General features: G+C 35.5%; 1 long non-coding RNA gene across 6 annotated transcripts in view; it reads right to left on the bottom strand.

The window, feature by feature from the left end:
• Positions 1–1790: 1790 nt before the first annotated feature.
• Positions 1791–13385, bottom strand: part of LOC130051208 (uncharacterized) — a 19336-nt gene continuing 7741 nt past the window's right edge. For 2 of the 6 annotated variants that reach the window (XR_008799607.1, XR_008799605.1), the window contains 2 exons: positions 11253–11340; positions 6052–10401 (listed from right to left, as the gene is read on the bottom strand). This is a non-coding gene — a long non-coding RNA (uncharacterized LOC130051208). Of the gene's footprint in view, positions 1859–6051; positions 10402–11252; positions 11341–12070; positions 12160–13385 lie in introns of those variants that run through there. The other 4 variants (XR_008799609.1, XR_008799608.1, XR_008799610.1 and 1 more) reach the window with 4 other exon arrangements.

The raw sequence follows: 13385 nt of genomic DNA, 5'->3' as shown, positions 1-13385 counted from the left end.
TAAAGGTAGCAGGGGACAGTTTCGCACTACAAGCCGGGTCAACTTTTTCAAAAAATGAAAATACCCCATATTTGAAGTGATATTACATGTGTAAAAATGTATACAATAATTTTAGGATACATGTCAAATGTAGTTGAGTGCTTACTAAAAATGTTGATATACAACATGTAGGTGTCACCATGATTCCTAGCATATAGATGGGTGCAAATACGAAACTAAGACACGTGGTCAGTTGCTGAAGAAATTCTGGTGAAAACATGCAAGATCTAGCAAAAGGTCTGTAGCTGTGAGGGAAGGTGGATGGCCCCATATTAGAGGTAGATTTTTGAGAAGGGCAGATAGGGTTCTTGATTGTGCACAGTGTCTAAATCTCCATGTTTGGTACTGTGATGATGTGGGGGTGGTGCGGATTAGCCCAAATGAGGGAAAACCAAATCAAAAAGGGGAACCTGCTCAAAGCAGGTTTTGTGCACCAGCACCAGTATTTATAGATTACATGTAATTTAGGGTCATAATTTATTAACTACACTAATATGAAATACAAGTATTGACATAAAAGGGAAATGGGATTTTTCATTAGTCTGTCATAATCTGTCTTTGGTGTATACCCCCTATCCACATGTTTCAAAACCAAAGAAACTGTCCCCTGTCACCAAAACTACATTGGACAAGAAGGAAGGAGTCACTACACTTCATATGCTTATACATGTAGTTCAAGTAAACAATTCACAGCTATAGTAGATGACTCATTATAATCATGAAAACAGTTTGCCACCTTGCTCTCTAGAACTAAATAAGTTTTTTCAAAGATATAACGTATTTTCAATATATGACCAATTTAGCTCCTGGGGTCCTAAACCTAGGGTTTATAAATTTCACAATTTTCGTAGAGGGCTCATTTCTTATCATAATCATGCCCCCGGGGAGTCAGGGTCAATGAAATTCCCAATTTTTGTTCACCTTTACTCATGGATACTTTACAACAAAATTGGTTAGCTGTTCATGGTACAGGGGTTTCAACAGTCTTGATTGATGTCAGCATTTCTCAGATTCTATGGTCGTTATAACGATCTAGTTCGTCAATACAGCCTTGCATTCGGTTAAATGCTGTCTGACGTGTTTCATACCGATTGTTAAGCCGTTCTTGACACACCGAATTTGACTGCGGATAACTCCGTTTACCTGATCAGGATATAGGGTCCCGGCGGGTGTGAGCGGTCAACAGGAGATGCTTACTCCTCCTAGGCACCTGATCCCACCTCTGGTGTGTCCAGGGATCCGTGTTTGCCCAACTATCTATTTTGTATTGCTTATGGGAGTTATGAGATTGATCACTGTTCGTTATCTTCACTTTGCATAAATAAAAATTGTGCTATGTGAATAAAAAAAAATGATTTAAAAAGTTAAAGAAATCATGATTTGTTGACTTGATTACAGGGTGTACCAAGGGACAGTGCCTGTTAACAGTCTAGTTATAAATTATTATACCAGACTATTGGTCCTGTACTCCCAGTAACCAAGACAGCTTACAAGTGTAATACTCATGTACATGCAGGATCCAGTTGTTTTGAATGTTTTAGATGATATTATTAAAAAAAGAAATTTCTGCCAAATGTATTCTCCTTGATGTACTTTTCACTGAACATGTGCATCCTTTACCTCTGTCCATGCTGACTGGTATGCAATAGTAACAACTGTTTACTACATCTGTATAATGAATACATGTGTTAAGTCTTCTCAAAACATCCATTAATCTTGAGAAAATATTACGCCTTTATTTCACAAAACCCAACAAATTTCCTTGCAGGAATTGATTCATCAATTTGGTACATTTATCGTCTTTACAGGAACTTTATCTCTGTAAAGGAAATTTGGTCTTGTTAATTTTGTGTACAATTTTCATTTTAACAATTTATAGTAAATTATATTAAACAATAAAACTACTTCTGCAAATATTGCAAAATCCATGTGGTAAGGTAGAGATGATATTTATGAGAACTTAATTGGCAATAATCAAGTTCATTACATTTTAATAAGGTGTTTTAAATAAATTTCCCTTTAAAGTGATTTAAATAGCTAATATTGATCTACAGAATTGACCAACTCTGTAATGTATATAAGTTATGTGATGCATAGAAATCTTGTGGTTTTCTACAGCCTATCATAATTGAAAAGTGGGTCTGTATGAAAATCACAAGGTTATACAGCCCTACCAAGTTTCGTGGTAAATGGATCTGATGACTATGTATCTAAGTTTGTCTCCCTGGGCCTCATCAGTCAGAGAAGAGATCAAACTGAGACACCAAATTTGTCATGGACAATCTCTGATACCTTCCTGGTTTCCAATATACATTTGAAATACATGTATGTTATTACAAGTTTTATTTTCACATATTCTCAAAATTCACATGTTTAAATATTATAACATTATTCAAGAAACCAGGAAAGTTTCGGCCCATTTTGAACTGAAATTCTGCAGCAATGAAACAAATCATATTAAAATGAATATATTCTCTAATAAATCTGTTAGTTTAAGTTAGTATTATGGGCCTATTCAAAAGTTATTTATAAAAATGTAAGCAAAAAAGAGACCCAAGGGCCACATCGATCACTTGAGTCACTTGGCTCATATTTAAAGATTTTCTCTATATATTGTATGCAAAACTTTGATACCCCCAACCCTTCTGACCCCATTCTACCCTGGGGGCCATGATTTTAACAAACTGAAATCTGAAATATGTCAGAAAGCTTTCATGTAAATACATGTATCAGCTTTTCTGGCTCAGTGGTTTTTGAGAAAAAGTTTAAAGATTTTCCTTATACATCTATATTTGTATGTAAAACTTTGATCTCCTATTGTGGCCCCATCATACCCCCAGGGGCAATAATTTGAACAAACTTGAATCTGCATTATGTCAGGAAGCTTTCATGTAAATCTCAGCTTTTCTGGCTCTTTGGTTTTTGAGAAAAAGATTTTTAAAAATTTTTCCGATGTATTTGTATGTAAAACTTTGATCCCCTGTTGTGACCCCCATCGTACCCCCAGGGGCCTTGATTTGAACAAACCTGAATCTGCATTATGTCAGGAAGCTTTCATGTAAATCTCAGCTGTTCTGGCTCAGTGGTTCTGCAGAAGAAACTTTTTCATATATATTTGTATATGAAACTTTGATCCCCTATTGTGGCCCCATCATACCTACAAGGGCTTTGATTGGAACAAGCTTGAATCTGAATTATGTCAGGAAGCTTTCATGTAAATCTCAGCTTTTCTGGTTCAGTGGTTCTTGAGAATTTTTTTTAAAAAAACATTTCCCTATATATTTGTATGTAAAACTTTGATCCTCCTGCTGTGGGCCCATCATACCCCCAGGGGTCTTGATTTGAACAAACTGGAATCTGCATTACATTAATTTCAGAACGATCTCATGTAAATTTCAGCTTTACTGGTTCAGTGGTTCTGGAGAAGAAAATTTTTCATATGTATTTGTACATAAAACTTTGACCCCCTATTGTGGCCCCATCATACCCCCAGGAGCCTTGATTTGAACAAACTTGAATCTGCATTATGTCAGGAAGCTTTCATGTAAATCTCAGCTTTTCTGTTTCAGTGGTTCTGGAGAAGAAATTTTTTCTATATATTTGTATGTAACACTTTGATCCCTTGTTGTGGCCCCATCATACCCCCAGGGACCATGATGTGAACAAACGTGAATCTGCATTATGTCAGGAAACGTTCATGTAAATTTCAGCTTTTCTGTTTCAGTGGTTGTTGAGAAAAAGATTTTTAAAGATTTTCCCTATATAATTGTATGTAAAACTTTGATCCCCTATTGTGGGCCACATCATGCCCCCAGCTGCCATGATTTGAACAAAGTTGAATCTGCATTATGTCGAGAAGCTTTCATGTAAATCTCAGCTTTTCTGGTTCAGTTGTTCTGAAGAAAAAGATTTTTCCTATATATTTTTATGTAAACCTTTGATCCCATGTCGTGGCCCCATCATACCCCCAGTGGCCATGATTTGAACAAACTTGAATCTGCATTTTGTCAGGAAGCTTTCATGTAGATATCAGCTTTTCTGGCTCTTTGATTCTTGAGAAAAATATTTTTAAAAATTTTCCATATATACTTGTATGTAAAACTTTGATCCCCTATTGTAGCCATATCATACCCCCAGAGGCCATGATTTGAACAAACTTGAATCTGCATTATGTCAGGAATCTCTCATGTACATCTCAGCTTTTCTGTCAGGAAGCTTTCATGTAAATTTCAGCTTTTCTGTTTCAGTGGTTCTGGAGAAGAATTTTTTTTCTATATATTTGTGTATAACACTTTGATCCACTGTTGTGGCCCCATCATACCCCCCAGGAACCATGATGTGAACAAACTTGAATCTGCATTATGTCAGGAAGCTTTCATGTAAATTTCAGCTTTTCTGGTTCAGTGGTTCTTGAGAAAAAGATTTTTAAAGATTTTCCCTATATAATTGTATGTAAAACTTTGATCCCCTATTGTGGGCCACATGATGCCCCCAGCTGCCATGATTTGAACAAAGTTGAATCTGCATTATGTCGAGAAGCTTTCATGTAAATCTCAGCTTTTCTGGTTCAGTTGTTCTGAAGAAAAAGATTTTTCCTATATATTTTTATGTAAACCTTTGATCCCATGTCGTGGCCCCATCATACCCCCAGTGGCCATGATTTGAACAAACTTGAATCTGCATTTTGTCAGGAAGCTTTCATGTAGATATCAGCTTTTCTGGCTCTTTGATTCTTGAGAAAAATATTTTTAAAGATTTTCCATATATACTTGTATGTAAAACTTTGATCCCCTATTATAGCCCTATCATACCCCCAGAGGCCATGATTTGAAGAAACTTGAATCTGCATTATGTCAGGAATCTCTCATGTACATCTCAGCTTTTCTGTTTCAGTGGTTCTGGAGAAGAATTTTTTTTCTATATATTTGTATATAACACTTTGATCCACTGTTGTGGCCCCATCATACCCCCCAGGAACCATGATGTGAACAAACTTGAATCTGCATTATGTCAGGAAGCTTTCATGTAAATTTCAGCTTTTCTGGTTCAGTGGTTCTTGAGAATTTTTTTAAAAGATTGTCCCTATATATTTGTATGTAAAACTTTGATCCCCTGTTGTGGGTCCATCATACCCCCAGGTGTCATGATTTGAACAAACGTGAATCTGAATTATGTCAGAACGCTCTCATGTAAATTTCAGCTTTTCTGGTTCCTCGGATCTGGAGAAGATTTTTATGTATTTGTAAGTAAAACTTTGATCCCCTATTGTGGCCCCATCATACCCCTAGGGGTTTTGATGTGAACAAAGTTGAATCTGCATTATCTCAGGAAGCTTTCATGTAAATTTCAGCTTTTCTGTTTCAGTGGTTCTGGAGAAGAATTTTTTTTCTATATATTTGTATGTAAAACTTTGATCCCATGTCGTGGCCCCATCATACCCCCAGTGGCCATGATTTGAACAAACTTGAATCTGTATTATGTCAGGAAGCTCCCATGTAAATCTCAGTTTTTCTGGTTCAGTTGTTCTGAAGAAAAAGATTTTTCCTATATATTTGTATGTAAAACTTTGATCCCATGTCGTGGCCCCATCATACCCCCAGTGGCCATAATTTGAACAAACTTGAATCTGAATTATGTCAGGAAGCTCCCATGTAAATATCAGCTTTTCTGGTTCAGTTGTTCTGGAGAAGAAGATTTTTCCTATATATTTGTATGTAAAACTTTGATCCACTGTTGTGGCCCCATCATACCCCCAGGGGCCATGATTTGAACAAACGTAAATCTGCATTTTGTCAGGAAGCTTTCATGTAAATCTCAGCTTTTCTGGCTCAGTGATTCTTAAGAAAAAGATGTTTAAAGATGTTCCCTATATATTTGTATGTAAAACTTTGATCCCCTATTGTAGCCCCATCATACCCCCATGGGCCATGATTTGATCAAACTTGAATTTGCATTATGTCATGAAGCTTTCATGTAAAGCTCAGCTTTTCTGTCTCTGTGGTTCTGGAGAAGAAGATTTTTCCCATGTATTTGTACGTAAAACTTTGATCCCCTATTGTGGACCACTCATACCCCCAGGGACATTCATTTGAATAAACTTGAATCTGAATTATATCACGAAGCTTTCATGTAAATCTCAGCTTTTCTGCCTCAGTGGTTGTTGATAAAAATATTTTTAAAGATTCCCCCTATATATTTGTATGTAAATCTTTGAACCCCTATTGTGGCCCCATCATACCCCAAGGGTCCATGATTTCAACAAACTTGAATCTGCATTATGTCAGGGAGCTTTCATGTAAATCTCAGCTTTTCTAGCTCAGTGGTTCTGGAGAACAACATTTTTCCTATATATTTGAATGTAAACCCTTGATCCCCTATTTTGGCCCCATGGAACCCCCAGGGGCTTTCATTTGAACAAATTTGAATCTGCATTATGTCAGGAAGCTTTCATGTAAATCTCAGCTTCTCTGGCTCAGTGGTTCTGGAGAAAAACATTTTTAAAGATTTTCCCTATATATATCTATGTAAGAATTTGATCCCCTGCTGTGGCCCCATCATACTCCCAGGGACCATGATTTGAACAAACTTGAATGTGCATTATGCCAGAAAGCTTTCATGTAAATTTCAGCTTTTCTGGCTCAGTGGTTCTGGAGAAAGAGATTTTTAAAAATTTTCAGTTTATATATTTGTATGTAAAATTTTGATTCCTTATTGCAGCGCCATCATACCCGCAAGGATCTTGATTTGAACAAACTTAAATCTGTATTATGTCAGGAAGCTTTCATGTAAATCTCAGCTTTTCTGCCTCAGTGGTTCTGGAGAAAGAGATTTTTAAAGATTTTCAGTTTATATATTTGTATGTAAAATTTTGATCCCCTATTGCAGCGCCATCATACCCGCAAGGATCTTGATTTGAACAAACTTGAATCTGTATTATGTCAGGAAGCTTTCATGTAAATCTCAGCTTTTCTGCCTCAGTGGTTCTTGAGAAAGAGATTTTTAAAGATTTTCAGTCTATATATTTGTATGTAAAATTTTTATCCCCTATTATGGCCCCATCATACCCCCAGGGGCCATGATTTGAACAAACTTGAATCTGCATTATGTCAGAAACTTTCATGTAAATCTCAGCTTTTTCGGCTCAGTGGTTCTTGAGTAAAGTATTTTTAAAGATTTTTCCTAAGTAATGGTATGTAAAACTTTGATCCCCTATTGCGGCCCCGTGGAACCCCCAGGGGCTTTGATTTGAACAAACTTGAATCTGCATTATGTCAGGAAGCTTTCATGTAAATCTCAGCTTTTCTGGCTCAGTGGTTCTTGAGAAGAATATTTTTTAATGACTCTACTCTATTTTTACCTTTTCTTGATTATCTCTCCTTGGAAGGTGGCCTGGCCCTTTATTTTAACAATTTAGAATTTCTTTTCCTAAGGATGCTTTGCACCAACTTTGGTTGAAATTGGTCCAGTGGTTTTTGAGAAGAAGTCAAAAATGTTAAAAGTTGACAGACGGACAGACAGACAGACGGATGCCGACTACGGGTGATCAGAAAAGCTCACTTGAGCTTTCAGCTCAGGTGAGCTAAATAGGAGGACAATTGTATTTGCAAATTTCCGCTTGCATTAATTAACCTGCACCAACATTACACTAAATAAGCACATCTGACACTGCGAGTCTATTACTGGACTGTTGAGATTATTTGATGTTAACACATTTTATCCTCCAATATAAACATAACTTTATATTAGCATGCACATCAAAGTTGTTAAGGTAATTCCACCCTTCTAGAATTATAGGTTTAATCTTACATTTGATCGTTGATTCTTCAAACAAGAGTACCGCAAAAGGTACATAATACGCCCGTGAAATGCTTACATAGGGTGTTTTTCTTGTGCTATAATTTGTATAACTTTCCTTCAGGTAGTATCAGCCATCATGAAGCTGTGACAAACATTCATGTGAACAAAGTCTTAGCTTAAAAATGAAGATTTCCTCAAAATGGGCCGAGTTCAAAAACCTGTAATTTTTTCAAAAATGGAAAAAAATCAAAATCCTCCCCCAGATGCACATCTTCAATACCCATACAAACACTCCACAAAATAAGATGGTCCTCACTTGAAAACTGTGGGAGGAGTTGGGCGGACAAACTATGTACCCTTGATTGAATATTAATTTCCAAATAGACTAAGTTCAAAAACCTGTAATTTTCTCAAAAATTGTAGAAAATCAAAATCCATCGCACGTGCACATCTTCAGTACCTATACAAACACTCCACTAAATAAGAGGGTCCTCACTTGAAAAGTGTGGGAGGACTTGGGCAGACAAATTATGTACCCTCCATAGAATATCAATTTCCAAATAGACCAAGTTCAACAACCTGTAATTTTCCCAAAAATTGTAGAAAATCAAAATCCATCCCACATGCACATCTTCAATACCCATACAAACACTCCACAAAATAAGAAGGTCCCCACTTGAAACTGTGGGAGGAGTATGGCGGATAAGTTATGTACCCTCCATATAATAATTATTTTCAAATAAAAGGGCAAAACTCCTGGAAGAAAGGTCGAAATAGATCAACATTGCAGGATGATCTAGAGTGACCCACAAAGAAGCTACAGAGCAAGTGTCAGCATTATATGTGAAAGGGAAATGAAATTATAAAGAGAAAACCCCGAACGGACGGACGTACATACATCGCTGTACCATGATACGTCCCGTCTAAATACGGGCGTATAATAATATATCTTAGTAACAAATAAAAATGATAAAATAAGTATGTTGCAGTATTAATGAATTTTTTATCAATTAGCAAACATATACCGGTTATCCACATCAGAAAATAGCAATTCTCCTTAATTAGCATTATCAAAATTTCACAAAAACTGGCTAAAACGATACAATAGTATTCATAACAATTTCATGAAACTGTTTCTTTAAAAAATATACAAAATGTTAGTGAAAAATAAAGGAAATCTTTTGCATAATGGATTTTATGAATAATTAAATGAAAACAAGAGTTATTACCCTTGTATTCAATATTCTTAAAACATGTAATATTGATTATTCATACATTTGAAATATTTTATGGTTTACAAGATTTTTTACAATAACTATTGAAAAGGACTCCAACAAAATGTATGTCCCTGTCATGCATGAATCTTTAAAATTAAATCATTGACTTTGTGAAATCTTACGACATCACAGGAAGGTGGAACTACATTAATAGAATATTAATAATCAACAAATGATCTGACTTCTGTTGTCTGTCTAATCATGAATTCATTGACAATTCTGCAATGAGACACTGGCATAGAGCTGCCGGATAAGCTCATCTGCCATTGTGAGTCTACTACTGAACTGACTTAGTGCTTGTTACAATTGTCAATCAGTTAAAAAAAATGAAATTTAATAACACATACTGCTAGAATGGCATCCTTGAAATCTTTGAAGCAATAAACATTTACATTGATAGACAGGCAGTACACAAATACCTACAATAAAACAAACTGAATCAAAACTTTTAACTGGAACAATTACATGTATATATTACCTAGTCTTACAAACTGTTAGATAAAGCTGAACATGATTAAACTACACAAAATATTTTCCAAATACCCTTCCCCATTGAGTCTGTCTAAGAGTATGGTTGACATTATCCATTCTTGCATTATGCATGACATTGAAAGGAATAGACATGCATGTTTATCTGATAATAAAATGGAATACCTATCTTATTTATCATTTTTAAGTTCCATTTTTGTTTTGTCCACCTTGTCAAATTTCTTACATGCAGAATGGTCAAAATTTCAGCAATAATTGCTTTTGAATCCTTATGATAATGGTTCTCTCTAATTGTCTGGTGGTGATGTTTCAGTCACAGTTTCATAATGCCCAACCCTACTCTCGTCCAAAGCAAATGAATCCTAGAATTTGAGTTTCCAAAGTCATGTTCAAGAGTCACGACTTGATTATCCTGATCACCACCAACAGTTACTAATAAATTGATCCCAAAATGCCTAGACATTGCCGAAACTGATTACTACCCTGGAAAAGTGCCTAACTGCCTAAGATTATTTAGTTCCAGTTGAATTTCTGGATAAGTCATAAGATTACCATTAGAATGAAAGAAAACATATGAAAGGTATCCAAAGTTTGATCAGTTTCATGTATTGCTGCTTTTCGTAGCTCTTGGTGATGATGTTGTTTTCTATAGAGCGCAAGACTAACATACCTAAAGAAACAATTCCCATCCCCTACTATAGGTCGTACGTGAAGTCCATATGATGTCAGATATTCATCCTGATGGGAACTTTCAACAGGCTGTCCAGCACTCTTGGACAACATAGGGATTATTTTAGGACTAAAATTAAGAAAATTTAGGGCTAAAATTGGAAATTACATAACTAAATTAGGGCAGCTTTAGACATTTACATGGTCTTACAATTTTGATAATAAAAGAAACTCACAAAAAATACTCTCCATGCAGGAAGGGTGTCTTCCAGCTATTATTGGCAATAACCTAATAGTCTGACACATCTTTATCACAAAGCCAAAAGCAATAAACAGCTTGAAACATGAATTCATTGGTCAAATTTAGCTTGAATGCATTTTCAAAATTGCTAAAATAGAAATATCTTTTTAAAAAATAGGAATTGACAGGGGAAATGAGGACTTTTTAAGGATTTCCAGAATCATCTAACATGTGTAAATGGCCCTCAATATTTATGACTATCAATTACTGAAATCTATAAAAGTGTAGCATCCGTGTTTAAACCCATCCATTAATATTAGACAATAGACTGCCACTAGAGTTAATGAAGATTGAAATGGAGTATTGGTCATGGGAATATATTTTATGCTGATATAATATTCAATATTTGTTCTTAATACTCCTTTTCTGTGTAGACCTTTCATCCCCTTTATTTACAATATGGTAAGTTTGGTTTTGAACTTGGCTTCTTAATTTTGGAGAGGAAGTAGAAATTCAAAAAGCAGTAAATGACAATTTTAATAAGTCTTCAGCTCAGGCTAACCTGACATCCCCCGACTCTTACTTGTAGTTATATATATATATATATATATATATATATATATATATATATATAAGTGGAGGTAAATGGTAAGAGGAATCTCAGATTAAATAATTCAGGCTAAGAACTGATGACTGACATATATATGTTACAAACTTTAATTTCTTTTTTAAAAACTTACTTGAAGCCATGACTCAGATGTAGGATTTACAGACACTTGCATCAGCTCAATCTAAAGGAAACCATTGAGGGTAGGGATCCTATGTTCTCTACAATAAGCATGATAAGACTGAAATACATTTTTTCCACCTGCATATCTTTGATAGAATATTCCTTAAGTAAATATATTCATTGAAAATTGAAACTAGATGTCTCGCACACACGAGTATTCACGAAAGGCAAAGACAGTGATCAATCTCATAACTCCTATAAGCAATACAATATAGAGAGTTGGGCAAACACGAACCCCTGAATATACCAGAGGTGGGATCAGGTATAGATATATAAGTGTGTGTGTGTGTGTTATGTATATATCATCCAGAGATAGGTATAAACAGATCTACACAAGTAGTATTATAATAAAAATATATATATATCACAAAGCCGATAGAGTGTACTCAACTAGTTTCTTCAATTCTTCAGGAGTATATGAATATTGTTTAGAGAACATGTGTAACTAAGCAATATTCGACACACTCCTGAGAGAAATCAGTTGAGTATACTCTATTGGCTTTGTGATATATATATATATATATATATATATATATATATATAATTTAATATTTTTTGTATCCTTGTCTCTGATTGGTCAAATTCCAATTGAGGAACGCTGGTTATTTTTGTATAACCTGGTTTGGTATGGGGACACACCCCCTTGACAACCAGAAGCCTGAGCTATTTTTTCTTCTCTCTCTAAATTTACATTGTAGCACTGTTTTCAGCCTTCTATGGAATAGAAGATCAAATGTACAATAAGATACTTCGGTTTGATACACATACTATTTTCTTGTTGTCAATTAGTATCTAGATCTACTTGTTCGCTAATCACTGTTGTAAATCATCTTTCTCTGTATGGTGATCGAATAATTCTAAAATAGATTAAAAGAAAGATATTATATTCGAATTAATGATTTACCAAGTAATCATTGTCCTGTTCATTTTCAAATACATTTCTCACTGGGGAAAGGGGGGGGGGGGTATTTCATTGCTGATCCGCCTTTCAACAAAGCAAACAAAACAAGCATTCTGAGAGTATTACATGGCAATACAGTCCCCTACCGGTTGCAAAAATGACTGTACCACAAAATTATTCAAAGTTCATTATGTAGGTTATGGTAAAAGGAAAAATTGGGGAACCAGGATAGGAAATCAACTTCTATTCGAGTAGAGACTAGACCAGGAGAAAAAAAAGAGAGAGATTTATAATTAGGTTTAATTAGGTCTTTAACCAAGTCAATAAACTGTGGCATGTAGGTGATCATGAATGATTTAGCTATATTGTTGTATTACTATGCTAGACGTTTTGATGAGTGTGGCACTCTTTTCTATAGAGAAAATTAACTTGGATTTAAATTCATGCTATTTTTCTAAGTTCAAGGGCCATAAGAAAAATCAACGGACCGAGACGAAATTCGAACTTGATCTGTAACTTTTTATGGCAAAGTAAGGTACTAAATATCAAATGAATATCTGCAAGCACAACCAAAAAAAGTCCGGAAAACTGATAATTCATGGTATTTTTCTAAGTTTAAGGGCCATAACTTAGTGAAAAATCAACGGACGGAGATGAAACTCGAACTTGATCTGTAACTATTTATGGCAAAGCTATGTACCAAATATCAAATGAATATCTGCAAGTATGAATTAGTATGATGTGGAATGTGGAATCTGATTACTATTCCATTATTTTGTTGATCATCATTGATTCATATACTGTCTAGCCATACAGTATGTGCATGTAAATATGTATATATGAATGTAGCGGTCAGCTGGGTTCGATCGCCGATGGCCAGTTAGCTTAGTTTGTAGAGCACCTGACTAGAGATTCAGGGGGCCCGGGTTCGAATCCCGGTCTGGTCCGTTGCATTTTCTACCTTCCTGTTACATTTGGTGCCGTAAACCATCCCCTGGAACTGATAGGTTAAAATGCTTGCCAGGGAATAAAGATCCTGGGTTGATGTCTTCAGGTGTGAAGACATTTAAGGAGGGAAAAATGTAGCTGTCAGCCGGGTTCGATCGCCGATGGCCAGTTAACTCAGTTGGTAGAGCACCTGACTAGAGATTCAGAGGGGGGGGGGGGCGGGTTCAAATCCCG

This window comes from Ostrea edulis, chromosome 1, assembly GCF_947568905.1.
Source record: "Ostrea edulis chromosome 1, xbOstEdul1.1, whole genome shotgun sequence".
NCBI classification, from domain to species: Eukaryota; Metazoa; Mollusca; class Bivalvia; order Ostreida; family Ostreidae; genus Ostrea; species Ostrea edulis.
Note: the sequence above shows the minus strand (reverse complement) of the source record. Positions and strands in the feature narration are given on the sequence as shown.